The following is a 17,039-nucleotide window of genomic DNA, read 5'->3' as shown; positions in this document are numbered from 1 at the left end:
GTTTCAATGAAGTTATCTCCTCCGCCGCAGTCTGATGACTTCAGTTCTCTGCCATGGTGGTATCTCTTGCAAATGGCGACAGTTCGTTTCCCTTTGCCGGGTGACCAATGCAATGGGTGGGTCCTTACTGTCTCTCCCAAGCCCCATTTGAAACCTGTGGCCACTACCTATGAAGGCTCGGTTGCCATTACCTCCGTAGGATCAGAAGGGCTGATCAGTTGTTTCAGCCGGATGGATTAGTGCTGAGTCACAGCTGTTTGTCTGCGGGAATCAGGCGAATGGGAGCTTGAATTCAGCCGATCCGGGCTCAGTGTGTGTTCTGAGAGGTCCAGATTGATCACCCCAGATCCACGTCAGCTCAGCATTGCTTAGTGATCCTGAGCAAACAGATTTAGGCTGTTTACGACTCCCTATGCCTGCACAGCTGAAGAGGTCAGAGACTTGATCTCTCCGCGCCCGCCGCCATGTTGGAATCTCCTAAGAAAAATTTTTTAAAGCCTATTTAAATATAGTTTATTAAATCTTTTCAGTTCTTTGGTACATACCAAAGAAATGTTCGGATAGCGTCTCCACAGCAGCAAACCCAACATTTTGTAAGAAATTAGTAATTTCTTGGCAAAGAAAATTGATTTTGTCCTATTAATTTTTACTGTTTTTTAAAAAATATTAATTTATTTTAATCAGGTATATATAACAGCAGAAAGCATTTTGATTCATTGTACACAAATAAAGCACAACTTTTCATTTCTCTGGTTGTACATGAGGTAGCATCACACCATATATGCAGTCATACATGTACCTACGGTAATGATGGCCATCTCATTCCACTATCTTTCTAGGACCCATCCCCCCTCCCCACCATTTGCCTCCCTTTGCCCAATCAAAGTTCCTCCGTTATTCCCACCTCCCCACTCCATTATGGATCAGCATCTATCTACTTATCAGAGAGAACATTTGTCCTTTGTTTTTTGGGGATTTTCCCTATTATTTTTTGAGCTAAATTTGTGTTTTAGAATGCTTGTTTCTATAAGATTTTTATTTCATAGAAATGACTTTTTGTGAGATGGTCCTTGTGTCTTTCTAGATCAAAAATATACACTGTGAAAAATCATTTATGGGCATAATGAACCCAAAGCAACGACAGTATTTTAAATATCACTTGCTTCCTCCTGACATGATTGTTGTTGACTCAAAAAAAGCATTGTCCAGGTGCATCTATATCTGGCATTACTCTTTTTTTTAATATTTATTTTTTAGTTGTAGTTGGACACAATATCTTTATTTATTTATTTTTATGTGGTGTTGGGGATCAAACCCAGGGCCTCGCCTGTGCTAGGCAAGCGCTCTACTGCTGAGCCACAACCCCAGCCCCTGGCATTACTCTTAATGAGAATTTGCATGTTTATTGAACATTGTTGCTTGAATAAATATATATATAAAGGTAGTGATACAATCACTGGTTAAGAATGTATTATAATATTTATAGGTATTATTTTTCACTTGTTAAAATGTAGTTTGTCTTTTTTAAAAAGTGAAATATTTAAGCATAAATATCACCAAATATGTACTAGGGTTTTCCGCTGAAAAACTATGAAACACTGGTGAAAGAAACCAAAGATGTGAATAAAAGGAGAGTCAAACCAGGTTTAGGGATTAGAAGACAACACAGTAAAGATGTTGATTTTCCCTGATTGGATATTCAAAGTGAATGTAATTTGTAATTACCACCAAAACCCCAGGAAGATTTCTGTGGATATAGACAAGATTATTCTAAAATTTATACAGAAGGGCCAAGAAATTGGAATAGTTAAAACTAATTTGAAAAAGAAGAATGTAGTAGGAAGGACTGTGGAAGAAAGCCTTTTTAAAAATTATTGCTGTAGGGACTGGGAACGTAACTCAGCGGTAGAGTTCTTTCCTTGCATATGTGAGGCACTGGGTCCGATCCTTAGCACCACATAAAAATAAATAAATGAACGAATAAAATAAAGGTTAAAAAAAAAAAAGAAACTATTGCTGGAGCAATTGGACATTCATTTGAAAAAGTGAATCTCAACCTAAATTTCAGAGCTTATCCAAAAATTAACTCAAAATGGAACATGGGCATAAATGTACATTTTAAAACTTTTAGAAAAAAATGAAAGTTGCGATCTAGAAATAGACAAAGAGATCTTAGACTTGACAACAAAAACAGGATGCATAAAAAGAAAACAAAGGGGTGGGGTGTATATCAGTGATAGGGCATTTGCTTAGCATGCATGAAGCTCTGGTTTCAGTCCCCACCCAGCATTGCAAAAACAAAAGAACTCTAGAAAAGAGAAAAGAAACTGAAAAGGAAAAATGGATCAATGGGACTTTATCACAATAAAAAAAAATGTATACTGTGTGAAAGATCCTGTTAAAGAGATGAAAAAGAAAGGACTAAAGTTTAGAATATATAAAGAACTTTCCCTGGGCAAAGGGATACACACCTGTAATCCCAGCAATTCAGGAGGTTGAGGCAGGAGGATCATAAGTTCGAGGTCAGCCTCTGCAACTTAGCAAGATCTGTCTCAAAATAAAAAATAAAATGGCCTGGGGAGGTATCTTAGTAGTAGAGTGCTCCTGTATTCAATCCCCAGTACTGTAAAAAACAAAAACAAAAACATCAAACAAACCAAAAACTCTCAAAACTTGACAGTTAAAAAAAAATTACAAAGTGAGAAAAAGACATTTCACTGAAGACAATGTATAGATTTTAAATAGGCATGTGAAAAATGGAGGAGAACATCAAATTCTGGTTAGGATGGGGAGAAACTAGATCAATTGACATTGCTGATGGAAATATAAAATGATATACCTGCTCTGGAAAATAATTTGGCAGTTTCTTTAAAAACTAAACATGCAATACAGAACAAAATACAATTGTATTCCTGGGTATTATTTATCTCAGAGAAATGAAACTTACATTCACATAAAAACCTGTACATAAATGCTTATAATAAGCAGCCTTATGTATAAAAGTCCTGAACTAGAAACCATCCAGATGTCCTTCAATGGGTAAATGTTTAAAAATCTGTGGTACATTCATACCATGGAATATTTCCCACCAATATTAAGTAACTCTTGGTATAAGCAATAGCCTTGGTCACTCTCCTAAAAATTACTTTGAGCAAAAAAAAAAAATCCTGAAAGATTACATATGATTCAATTTATATAACATTCTTGAAATGACAAAAGATATAAATGTAATACATAAGTGGTTCCTAGGGGAGGAGTAGGGGTAGAAGTTTAGTGTTATAGCCATCAAAGGGAAAAATATTGATCTTTGTGGTATTGCAGTTGTTCTGTATCTTGACTGTAAATGTCAGTATCCTGGTTGTGATATTGTACTATAATTTTACAAAATTTTTACCACTGGGGAAACTGCTTAAATGGTATATGGGATTTCTCTGTGTTAAAGTACATGCAAAACTACAAATTTTCTCAAAATAAAAAACTTAATTAAAAGAAGAAAGGCCAGAAAATGTGGGTTCTGATCTTACATCTAGGAAATTTACAGACATTAGTCAGTGTCATTTACTACTCATCTGTAAAATGGAGGAAATAACAGATACACTATATCCTGAAATTGGGTTCCTAAAGTTGGAAAACACTTAATAACTTAGAGTGTGCTACATATTTGGAGTCAAAGACTTCTGGAACAGAGGGTTATTAGTAATTTTCTATTTCATTGGGCTCTCTATTATTTTTTTTTTTCTGGACCATAGGGACTATCAGTTAAGACAGTGGAAGAATGAGAGAAGAAAAGTAGGGCAGAAGTGGCCTCTCATATTTTCTCCTCTCAATATCTAACTCTCCCTCAGTCATGCTTTCATCTGTTTTCCACAGTCAGATTCTGAGAGGTTTTGCAGGAAAAAAAAATGGCTTTTACTTAATGGATTTTAGTCCCAATCTTCCATTTTGTTGACCAAGTGACTAGTATCAAAGAGGTTTAGTGACCTACTTAAGACATGGAAGTAGTTGGTGAGAACAAAACAAAAGCTATCTGACTCTCAGTCCAGTAGGCTATTTTCTTCCTCCACTAAATCATGGTGTCTTGTATGTTGATTGATTTCTCAACATTATTGTCAATTATTGTCAATAGATTCTTAAGCAGCTAGTGTTTTGCCAAAGGAATCCTATTTATTGTTGTCTAGAGGCATAATTTTATATAGTCTTCCTTAAGCATATGGATGGGATTTGTAGACATTTTGATAATGTTTGATAATGTTGGTATGGGATACTGTGGGTGGAATTTGTAGTGTTCAACATACTTGATGGCTTAGAGTGTATACTGGAAAAAGCTTGTTGGTGCCACCTAGTGGTAAGAATGATAGCTACTAATACCAGGAATTCAGAAAACATTTAAAATCCCTCCTTTGCTAATGCTATTTCAGTTTATAGACTAAATGTCATTACCAACTCCCTCAGCCTACCTTTTTATTGGGGTGGGGGAGTACTGAGGATTAACTCAGGGGCAATCAGCCCGTGATCTATATTTCCAACCCTATTTTGTATTTTATTTAGACAGAGTCTCACTGAGTTATTTAGTGCCTCACTGTTGCTGAGGCTGGCTTTGAACTTGGGATCCTCCTGCCTCAGCCTCCTGAGCTGCTGGAATTACAGGCATGCACCACTGCACCCAGCCTCAGGCACCTTATTTCTACAATGTTTTAGGTGAAATATGATTTTCAGAATATAAAGTAAGAGACTGAATTTTGGCTTAGCTAAAGTTTATCCCTGCGAACTAAAGGTTTCCTTCTTGATAGAAAAATAACTTTGAAAAATTATATGCAAACCCAAATTGCTTATTAATTACAATTAATTCTTAAATCACAACAGTAAACTCTTACTTAGTAGTGATCCATAGGATTCCTGTAAAATTAATTGTAAGGTTTAGTAGATACTTAAAAGTACTAATACATTCTTTTAAAAAAATTCTGTGGCCTACATTTTTTACTAAATCAGATATTACTCTGTGTTAAAAAAAATCTTATAGCCACATTAAAGACTAACAGCATAAGGACTACAGTTGGAATTAAGTGCATAATTTAATCATTAGAAGGTTTAACTGTTTGAAGATTCTATGAGCATACATTTCGTTCAATGAAAAGTTATATTGAACAGATATAATCCTTGTCCTAACATCAAAAGAATTATTTGAGCAAACCAAGCCCATCACCACAACTACTGAATACTGAAAATACTTAATTACATCTATAGTCTCACCATATAACAATTTTCTTTCTCTTATAAGGGGTCATAAAAGGAGTGAATCATAAAATAATTTGTTTGCTCAAGGTGTTATTAACTATAGAAATTGCTGGTCTTCTAAGCTGGCCCACTTATCAAAGCTATTTTCAGAACAATTATGACAATGATGACTAAATATTCAAGTACACAAGAGATATTTGATGAGAAGGAAAAATAATATTGTTAAACAAGTCTGTAGGGAAACTGAATTAATCCAAGAATAACAGGGTACAAGGATGGCCATGAAGAGGAATGAGAACAGTGAAAGTAAGAGAAAAAGGTCTCAGAGGGTTTAGAAAAAGTGAAATAATCACCATTGTGAAAGGGGAAAAGATCTGAGACAATGATTGATAAGGCTGAAAAAGTTTAACAAGAGGAATTTGGAATATAAATTTAAGTGCCCATTAAAACGTAACTTACTAAAAATTGAGTTTTTGGTTGTTCCGTATTTATTTATTTTAATAACTGAGTTTTTTAAACAGTTGACTATAGGTATAATTTTCAAATTGCCAATTCAAAAAAGAGTTATTAAGAAAACATCATGCAAATGTAGTTGATTTCCGACGGCTAGGATCAGAGATAAAGTTTATGGTAGTACTCATGAACCATGTCAGGAAATATTAAGTCCTTCATGTAAGTCAATAACAAATTGAAGACTATTTTGTCCTTAAAAAAATATGAACATTGAAATGCCCTCACGATTCTTTATGTTAACAGTTCAAATTGCATGTTGAATACATGAGAGATCTTTTTTTAAATTAACTTATTTATTTATTCTAATTTGTTATACATGATGGCAGAATGCAATTCATTTCATGTATAGAGCACAATTTTTCAAGTCACTGATAGTAAACAAAGTATTTTCACACCATTTGTGTCTTCATACATGTAGTTAGGGTAAAGATGTCTAACTCATTCACCAGCATTTCTACCTGCTTTTCCCCTCCCTTCCCTTCCTCCCTTTTGCCCTATCTTAAGTTTCTCCATTCCTCCCATGCTCCCTCCCCACCGCCATTCCTGAAGGAAAAGTGTATGGGGACTTTTGTGTTGATTTCTTGAAGTAATATGAAGTAGATTGCGCATTGAATCAGGTGTTGTTTGGATCTTGACTTTGTTGTTTATGCCCTACGATCACTAATTCAGTTTCTTTCCTCTATAAATCAATAATCATACTGTTTCATATGGTTGTTAAAATTAAATCATAAGTCTGGGCACAGTATAATCATGCATGTAATCCCAGTGACTCAGGAGGCTGGGGCAGGGGGATCACAATTTGAGGTCAGCCTCGGCACCTTTGCAAGGCCCTCAGCAACTTAGTGAGACCTTGTCTCAAATTTTTTTTTAAAAAAGGGCTGAGGATGTGAATCAGTGGTAAAGTACTCCTGGGTTCAATACCCAAGACCAGAGAGAGAAAGAGAGAGAATCTTAAGTTATACTGTGCATAGGTGCCACACAGTAGGTGATCAAGAAATGTTTTTGTTTTTTGTTTTTTGTTTTTATTCTTGTGACTCAACATACCAGACAATACTTAGTAAAACAACCAGAAAAACCTCCAGAATTCTTTCCCACAGTCTTTTGGTTTCATAGACTTCACTGGTAAAATGTCACAGGTTGTTTTTAATAAGTTTCACATAAAAGTTTTAATGCCCAAAGAATCTATTATTATATATAATTATAACAAGTAGATTTTGTGCCTCCGGTTACATATTTTTAAATCTTCTAATAATTACAAGGTAATGAAACTAACTTGTTCCATTTTATCTTGAAGTTGCAAATTTCTTAGTTTGGGACTTTTTAATAAGGCATAATAAGTATGTAAGCTACAAAAATAACACCTCTATTTTTAGGATCAGTATCAACTAAATGTGAAATGTTGGCAGTTCCTAAAAAAATATTTTCGAACCCAGATTGAGAAAATATTCTTGCTGCTATTGACATTTGCAAAGATGTATAAATTATTACCGATGATCATTTTAAATAATTTTACTCAGGATTCAGTACCCCTTATAGTGTTATTCCTGTCCAAACTCCAGAAGCATAAACATGTTATAACTGGCAAAATACTGAGATGTATGTAGTATGTACATTATGGACCCTCAACAACTATCTAAAAACACTCTCACATTAGTAAATTGTGCATATAGATATTCATTCAATGGTTTACTGACAAAGTTAGAAGGAAAAAAGAGACAAGCATATTGATAAAGGGCAAGTTCAGCCCTTTTAAAAAAATCTGGCAATATTTAAAATAAAAATATAATTTAAAAATAATTTAAAATTTTGAGTACTGGTTATATGTAAGAAATAGTTGTATGTATTATATGTCAAATTACATTCTACTGTCATGTATGACTAAAAAATAAATAAATAAAATTTTTTAAAAACGCTAACAGCTTTAATACTGTCAGCAGAAAAAAAAGAAATAGTACTGTTATGCCTATTAAGTATGTAGTTTTGCCATTTGAAATCTTGCATATTTCCCTAATTAAGCCACTAAAAGGATTTTTGTCCTTATTTTTCCCAGTAGTGCCTTTACAAAAATTTAGCCCATCAACATTTTTTTTAATATATATATTTTTTCAGTTGTAGATATACACAATATCTTTATTTGATTTGCTAATTTTTTGTGGTGCTGAGGATTGAACCCAGTGCCTCACACATGCTAGCAAGTGCTCCACCACTATGCTATAACATCAGCCCTCAACATTGTTTTTTGATTTTTATGAGTTTGTATTATTGTCCCTTGATATACATCTAACACTATTCAACTAAATTATTCAATTAAACACTATTCAAGTTAATTATTCAATCATTCATTCAATTTTGAGCATTTCTCACAAGACAGGGGAGTTTTTGGATTTGCCTGTATCCCTGATGAGTATATTCTAGCCAAGACTGCAGGAAAAATACTTCAGAAGTGCATTTCTTTCTGAGAAGTCATCTAAACTCACCTTTAATATAGTTACTGTCTTTCTTTTACATTCCTCTCTTCCTTTCTGAGGGGAAGAAGTATGGAAGAGAGTGTAGGAGCTTCTAAATGTTGCTCTAATACTCCAAATCCAGATATAAAGGACAAAAGACATTTCTGGGGATGAGTTCCACAGTTACAATTGACGTGTGCAAGGAGTCCCTGAGGGTGTGAAAATTGAGAGGTTTTTTTTTTTTCCCCCACATTTGTGATATTAACTTATTAGCACCTGTTTTCCTCTACTCTTGCTCTTTGTTTCCTCATTTCTGTCTCTGACACCCTTGCCTGCTTGCATGAGAATTTAGCTGTAGGCATTGTTTCTTTCACATGCTGGCTGATTAGCTTCCAACCTCCCTGGCTTGATCTGGAGGCAGGCTACAAGGTTACACGATCAACTCAACTCTGTGATTCAATGGTATCTACTGAAACTTTTTGTTAAATTTTATGAACGATGAAATTTTCATAAAATTTAGCTAGTACTGTAATTATTTTTTTACGATTCAATCAGTATCTTTTTTTCCTATGTCACTGAACTAGTTTTGCTTCCTATCTTATTATACAGATTGTTCTTTCATGCTTAAAATGGACCCTAAAATGGTTTTAATTTGTACAAGTATAAAAGGAAGAAATGACTCATGTCAGGGCCTTAGACAAAAATAAGATATGCTGCTGACCTATGGTCTAATGGGAGGAACTGATGTACTCATAACCAGTTTTAACCACTGTGGCAAAAGCAAAAAGTAGTGCCATGGGAACCCAAAGAAAACCAGTCCTTACAAAACTGGTGCTTTCTAGGCTGAATCCTGAGAGCTGCAGAGGAAACAAGGTAGATCATGGGTAAAGGAATGAAAAGTCAGAGGCCTATTCTAAGAGTGCAGATGTGCTCTGGATGCACAGATGAAGACAAACCAAGTATGGATGAAAAAAGAGGCCTGGCATAGTGCCTGGCACATAACAGATACTGAATGGATTATGTCACTCTTCAGCTTAAAATCTTTCCCTCACTCCAAATAAAATTCTAACAAATCCAAATAAAAACCTCCCCCTGGTTCATAGGGTTTACATTTCTGCCCTCTTACCTCTCTTATTTCTTACCACTATTCACCCTGTTTAGTTCTGCTCTAGCCTGTTGTCTTCTCTCTCTCACTTCTCCTAGATCTCTGGTCAAAGTCTTCTCCTTAGAAAGATCTATTTCCTGTCCACACTATCTGAAGTAGTCACATTCCACTGTAGATTGAATATTTATGTCCCTCCAAAATTTGTTTGTTGAAATCCTAACACCCAGTGTGATAGTATTAGGAATGGGACCTTTTTGTAGTGAATAGCTCAATTTCTGTCTCCCAGACATACCTATTTGTCGGAGACCAGCTCCAACAGGGGGTCTCAGGAGACGAACGGATGGTGAGGAGTCGGCGAAAGAGGAGGTGGAGAAACAACACAGACACCAAAGTGAAGGTGTTGATCCCAATCTTTACTTGTGAAGTTGATCATATATAGAATCTAGAAGATTACCTCTAGATAGGGAAGAGGGGTGGGAGGGAAAGGGAAGGAGAAGGGGAATTGCATGGATGGTGGAAGGAGACTCTCATGGTTGTACAAAATACATGTATGAAGATGTGAATTTGGTGTCAACATATCTTGTATACAGAGATATGATAAATTGTGGTATAAAGGTGTATTAAGAATTATATTGCAATAATAATAATAATAATAAGAGAGCTCATGTAAAAAATAAATAAAAATTTTAAAAATAATAATTTAAAAAGGGGATATGAAGAAATCCAAGAAGTTTTATATGGCTGGAGCCTCAAGCTCAGTCTTCTGGGTGCTAACAGTCCAGCTGGGGAGATGAGACATGAACATTTGAGAAAATTTTTTTTAAAAAATGTAAGTAACTATAGGGAAAAGAACAATAGAGCAATGGTTATAGTAATGAGACAGAAAGACTGTCAGTTCCATAGAAGAGGAAACAAAAAAGAGGTAGAGTATGAGACAAAAGGGCCTGTAAGGAGCAGGGAGCATACAGCATTCAAGCAGAACATGGAAAAAGGTGGCTGGAACTTGAAGACAGGAAGCCAAGGAATAAGACTGCTTACAATGTTAAGGAGGGAGAGAAGGAAGTGATGAAATTTTGTAGCCAGGTTACAAAACAAGGTCCTTGAAAACAAACCTAAATAATATGGACTTTGTCTTGTGGGGGGCAGTGGTGCACACCTGTAATCCCAGCGGCTCAGGAGGCTTAGACAGGAGGATCAAGAGTTCAAAGCCAGCCTCAGCAAAAGCGAGGCACTAAGCAACTCAATGAGACTGTCTCTAAATAAAATACAAAACAGGGCTGGGGGGCTCAGTGGTTGCGTGCCTCTGAGTTCAATCCCTTGTACCAAAAAAAAAAAAAAAAAAAGAATTTAGACTTTTTCTTAAGGGTGATTAGGAGACAGTGAAAGTAATGTGTCAGGAAATAAATGATTCAACAACAAATGTTTACTGAGTACCTGTCAGGTATAAAGTACTACAGCAGTGAGTAAAAGTCCCTGTGCTCATGGAGATTGTATAATAGGAAGATATCAAATGATAAAGATATGAAGGACAGGTAGTACTAAGAGAACGGAGTACACATGAAATATATTTTAAAGGGAGAGAAAAGAGGACTTGGGCAGTGATTGAACATGGTGAACAAAGGCAAGAGATGCATTATAAATTTTTGAGTCTTGCTTCACAATCCTTCTTTCTAATCTGTTTATTCTCACTACTGAGAAGGTATGCAGGAGTTAAGACTTTAAGGAATCGAATATTGACCAACTGATATTTCCTACATTATTAAATTTTAAAATTTATTTTATAACAACTGAAATTATATAAAACAAGGATGTTCTCAAGCTCTATTACTTTACATCTGACTTACCTAAACTGGTTATGAATTGTGTAGTAAATTGTAATAACAGAGGGCTCAGGTTGTGGCTCAGCAGTGAAGCACTTGCCTAGTATGTGTGAGGCACTGGGTTCAATCCTCAGCATCACATAAAAATAAAATAAATAAAGTAAAGGTATTGTGTCCATCTACAAGTAAAAAAAAATAGTAAAAACAAATTGTAGGGGCTGGGGTTGTGGCTCAGCGGTAGAGCGCTCACCTCGCACGAGCGAGGCCCTGGGTTCCAGCACCACATAAAAAAATAAATAAATAAAATAAAGGTATTGTGTCCAACTAAAAAAATAAATGTTTAAAAAACAAATTGTAATAACAGTAAAATAGAACCAGTTCATTACACATAGCAGATATTCAGTAAATATCTGTTAAATGAATGAAGTTTTCTAGTTATTTACTTTAATAAGAGCAGAGTCAAGCTTTTTTGTTAATAATGTTCTTCTTTCTTACTTCAATTCTATTGTACTTTCCTGAGAAGGTAGAGAAAAGGGAGTGGGAGAGTATCTTACTGCAGGCAGAAAGGAAGCTTCTCATAATCTTGTCTTACCTATACCAGAGGCCACCATCTAGAAAACATTAGAATGTGAAAGTTAACAATTTTGTGTGTTCCAGAAGGAAAAAAATTATATATATATATACTAGGTACTAGGGATTGAACTTTATCACTGAGCTACATCTCCAGCCCTTTTTATTTTTTAAGACAGGGTCTTATTAAGCTGTAGAGGCAGGTCTTTTTATTTTTTCCCCAAAATTTATTTTTCAGTTGTAGTTGGACGCAATACCTTTATTTTATTTATTTATTTTTATGTGGTGCTGATGATCGAAACCAGGGCCTCACATGTGCTAGGAAAGTGCTCTACTGCTAAGCCACAATACCAGCCCCGAGGCTGGCCTTTAATTTAAGATCCTTCAACCTCAGCCTATGTCACTGGGGATAATGGTGTGCGCCACTGCATTCAGTTATTATCTTCATTTTAAATGTAATACTAAGTTGGAAATTTAAAATAAAATATGCAATGTTATCTGAGGGAGATTATTTACTACACAAGATAATCCAGATTGTTTTGATCCCAGAAATTAGCAATGAGGCTAATTGCCTATATGGTGGAATTTCCTTCTTTCAATATAATTCTATACTACTTCTTCACCCTTTCAAAACCACCCTGCCCTCTCACCTAATAGCTGACCCAAAGATGACTCATGTTTCTTCACATAAACACAGCTTTTACTTAGTACTTTCATACTATCTGGAATGAATTTAGTCTACACAAATTTTATCCATCAAAAATAATGTTAATTTGGGGCTGGGGTTGTGGCTCAGTGGTAGAGTGCTTGCTTTGCATACATGAGGCACTGAGTTTGATCCCCAGCAACATATAAAGTAAATAAATAAGTAAAATAAAGGTGTTGTGTCCATGTTCAACTAAAAAAATTTTTAAAAAATGTTTAATTTAAAAAAACAACAGAAAACATTTTAAAATAAAGAAAAAATTACCTATAAAGTGGGTCCCATTTGTTTTAGCCTTTTATTTTTCTTCTTTTTAATTAGCACATAAAAATCACACATTTTAATGGTATATCATGTGATGTTTTGATACATGTACACATTGTATAATGTTCATATAATCAGGGTGAATAACACTTATTTCCTCAAACATTTATCTTTATGTGTGTGGGAGGGTGGTAAAAACATCCCCAAATCCCTTATTTAGTTTTAGTTTTTTTTTTTAAATATACAGTACATTATTGTTATCAATAGCCAATCTACTGTGCAAGCACAAACTGTTTTCTTCTAATTATAATAGTAACCAATGACCAACATTTACCCATCCCTTTCTTCCCCCTGCTATATTCAACCTCCCTTTGGTAACCACTATTCTACTCTGTTCTAATACTTTTTAAAGACAGTTTTTAAATTATGAAAGTAATACAGAGGTTTCATTTCCAGTAATGGCAGAGAAGCATATATTGGACTAAGCCTTCCACAGATAATAATTATGGACTCTAGATAAAATATGAAAAAATTACTGGATAGTGACCAAAAGCAGGCACAAACTTGGAAGAGATTCAACTCCGAAAAGAAGGGAAACCCACTTGGTGAGATCTGTTATTTAAACAGATTTATCCCTGAGAGCATATCCTAATGGGTATAGTAAAGGGTAGCTAGAACTGAAACTGAAGTCATATTGGCTTGAGAAATGAGAGGACACACTTTGGGATTGCCAGAACAGCTGAAAGTTGGCAGTGGGGGTGGATTTGTGGAAATGAGAGTCATAGAGATGGGAATCCTAAACCTATGTAACAACTTCTATCAAATCCTCAGATGATCCCTGAATTGTGTATATGTTGTCTCAAAAAAGCCCAGTGGAAATGCTGTGCAGAGATTCAGTTGTTTCCCACCGCAGGAGAAACAGGGTTTGGAGTTTGAAGTCTGCCAAGTCAGCAGGGCTTGGTAAACATGTCAGGCTTTCAACTAAAACTGAATAGGTATCATACCTTTGGTGTAAAGACTCTTTTCTAGTATGTGCTCTAAAACTAAGGGTATGAAATAGACTCATCCTAAATATACTAAAATCAAGCTTACAAAGTCATTGGTCAGTAAACTTAGTTGCCTATAAGAATAAAAGTCAGTACTCTTCAGAAAAGATGGATTAACATATCATACACAATGTCTAATATAAAAATATGAAAGATAATGAAACAGGAAAATGTAACCTAGCATCAAGAGAAAAACAGCTAACAGAACAAAACTACAAGATGACCTATTTGTTGTAATTAGCCAACAAGGACTTCAAAGCAGTTATATGTTCAGACTTAAAATATAATCAGTCAGTGATATATGGAAGACTCTCAGGAGAAAAATGAAAACTAAAAAAAGGGAACTAAAATGAATTATAGAACTGAAGAGTACAATATCTGCAATGAACACTTCTATGGATGGGCCTAATGCCAGAATGGAGATGGCAGAAGGGTCAGTGAACATGAAGATCAATAGAAAATATCCAATGTGAAAAACAGGAAAAGGATAAAGAAAAATGAACAGAGCTTTAATAGCTTAACATGCACATAACTAGAATCTTAGGAGAGGAGAAAAATAATGTAATGTAAAAGAAGAAACATTTTTAAAAAATGGCTTTAATTCTCTCAAATTTGGTAAAAATATTAATTTACAATCCACAAAATATCAGTGAACTTCTCACTGAAATTTACAAAAAACAAACAGTACCAACGTACTATCAACTCTTGAAAATACCAAAATAACAAGGAAGGAAGAAAGATACAAAACAATGGAAGGAAGAAAGATTCATTTACATATAGGAGGTTATTGAATAAATGATAGCTAAATTCTCATCAGAAAAAAATGGAGACCAGAAAACACTGGATGACAAATTTAAAGTGCTGGGAAAAAATGAAAAACCAAAAAATAAGAGAACTAACAAAAACTTTTTAAAAAAAAAACAACAAAAAAGAAAAAACTCAGCCAAAACTTATATCCAGAGAAAATATTATCCAAAAATGAAAATAAAATAAAGATATAAACAAAAGCTGAGATAATGCATCACAAGGAGGCTTCTATTCAGATAATACAAATCTATGTTGAAGGTAAATGGCATAATATGATAATTTGAATCTACAGGAAGAAATAAAGAACACCCAAAGTGGTAAATATAAAAAGACCATTTATATTATATTTCTATCGTTTCTATGACAAATCTATACAAAGTTAGTGGCTTAAAATAAAGCAGAAGCATCTTTTAACACTGGAGGTCAAAAGTGTGAAATGGGTCTCACTGAGCTGTAATCAAAGTGTCAGTAGAGCTGTGTTACTACTGAAAGCTTAGGACAGGATCTACTTCCTTGCTTTTTCCAATCTCTAGAGGCAATCTGTGCTGTGACCTGCATGCCCATTAATTCAGGTAACCAAACCAGGTGGTGAGGAGATGGAGAAAAGACAAACAGACACACAAACAGATAAAAAGCTGGGTCCTGGTAGTTCACTAACAACCCAGAAAGGGAAGCAGTGACCATGAACATTTATTATACAGGTTTTAACATCAAAAGAATTTATTGTGAGAAAACTGCTCCAAGTTAAACAGAAATGGGGCTGTGGCTCAACAGTGGTACAGTTGCCTGGCATGTTTGAGACACTGGGTTTGATTCTCAGCACTGCATATAAATAAATAAATAAATAAAGATCCATCAACAACTATAAACAGAACTGAAGTAAAGGGTATCAACAGCCCAATTAGAACTATCAGATTGTGTCCATAATTCTCTACCCAGGGCAGCTGGGAATTGATAAATCTGTGGCTGGCATGGAATTTCCCTTTGAATAGGACATCACCATAGCAACTGGGCAAACTTCAGTCAGTGCCTTAACACTGAAAACTTCCAAGGAGAGGTACTGCCTCTGTCTCCAGACACTTCAAGGACCATAATTCATTCAAGGTTCCTGACACAACTGAATTGCTTAACTTATGGCCCCAATTCTCTATCTTCAAAGCCAGCAATGTTGAATCAAGTCCTTCTCAAACTGCCTCTATTCATTTTAAAGATTCTTGTGATTACTCTAGATCTACATATATAATTCAGTCTTATCTTAAAGTCAGTGGATTAGCAAACTCAGTTTTATCCTACTACCTTAATTATCCTTTACCATATAACATATATATCCACAAATTCTGTAGATTAGGACATGAACATATTTGAGGGTTATTATTAGGGTAGACATTTTGGGTCTAATACACCAACTTTTTCCCTCTTAATTTTGTTAAAGTATAACTATTATTGCAAAAATAATAACTTTTTTGGCTTTCATAAGTATGTAGACATAAAATGTATGATAGCACTAGCACAAGATAGCACTAGCACCCTTCATAAGAGGTAAAGGGAGTAAATAGGATAAACAAATGTAAATTTCTTTCATTTTACATGAAGTAATATAATAATTTGTAGTAGATGATAAGTATGCATGTTGAGTTTTTTGGTACTGGGGATTTAACCCAGGGGTGCATTACCACTGAGTCATAGGGGGCCTTTCTATTTTTCATTTTGGGAAAGGGTCTCACTAAGTTGCTGAGGCTGGCCTCATACTTGCGATTCTCCTGTCTCAGATTCCCAAGCCACTGGGATTTCAGATATGTGCCACCATGCCGGGCTTCATTTTTTCCAGTGCTAGTAATCAAACCCACACTAAGAAATGTGCACACTAAGAAATTTCTCTACCACTGTTACCACTGAGCTGCTTCCCCAGTGCTTGTCATTTATTTATTTAATGGAAATACAGCAGTAATAGGGATGTAATCCAAGAATGCTCTACCTCTCAGTTATATATCTCAGGACTTTTTTTTTTTTTTTGAGATAGGTTCTCAATAAGCAATCCAGTTTGACCTCGGCCTGGCCTGTCATTTATTTTTGGAAGATATTTTTGCTGTGTACAGCAACAGTTCTTTTTTCTTTAAAGATATCACTTCTCAGTGTTTTGGTTTTTTTGGCCTTGCACAGTTTCTGAAGAGGAGTCTTCTATTATTCTTGTTCTGTATATAATTTTTTTCTTCTCTGATTGTCTATAGAATTTTGTCTTTTTAGTTTTTAGCAGTTTGAATATAATGTATCTAGTTTTCTTGTTTTTAAATCCTCCTTTTGCTTTTACCAACTGCTGTTTGACGCATTTCCTCATTTTTGGAAAATTTTTAACAATTATCTCTTCAAATATTTCCATCTGTTCCATTTTATCACTCTTCTCTTGGGATTCAAGTTACATGTGGTAGACCAGACAATGTAACACAGTTCTTGAATGCTATTTGTTTTGTTTTCTTTATTTTTAATTTTCTGTTTGAGCTTCAGTTTGGATCATTTCTGTGGACCTTTGTT

Source organism: Urocitellus parryii, chromosome 5, assembly GCF_045843805.1.
Source record: "Urocitellus parryii isolate mUroPar1 chromosome 5, mUroPar1.hap1, whole genome shotgun sequence".
Lineage (NCBI taxonomy): Eukaryota > Metazoa > Chordata > Mammalia > Rodentia > Sciuridae > Urocitellus > Urocitellus parryii.
The sequence above is the reverse complement of the archived record's forward strand: the minus strand, read 5'-3'. Positions refer to the sequence as shown.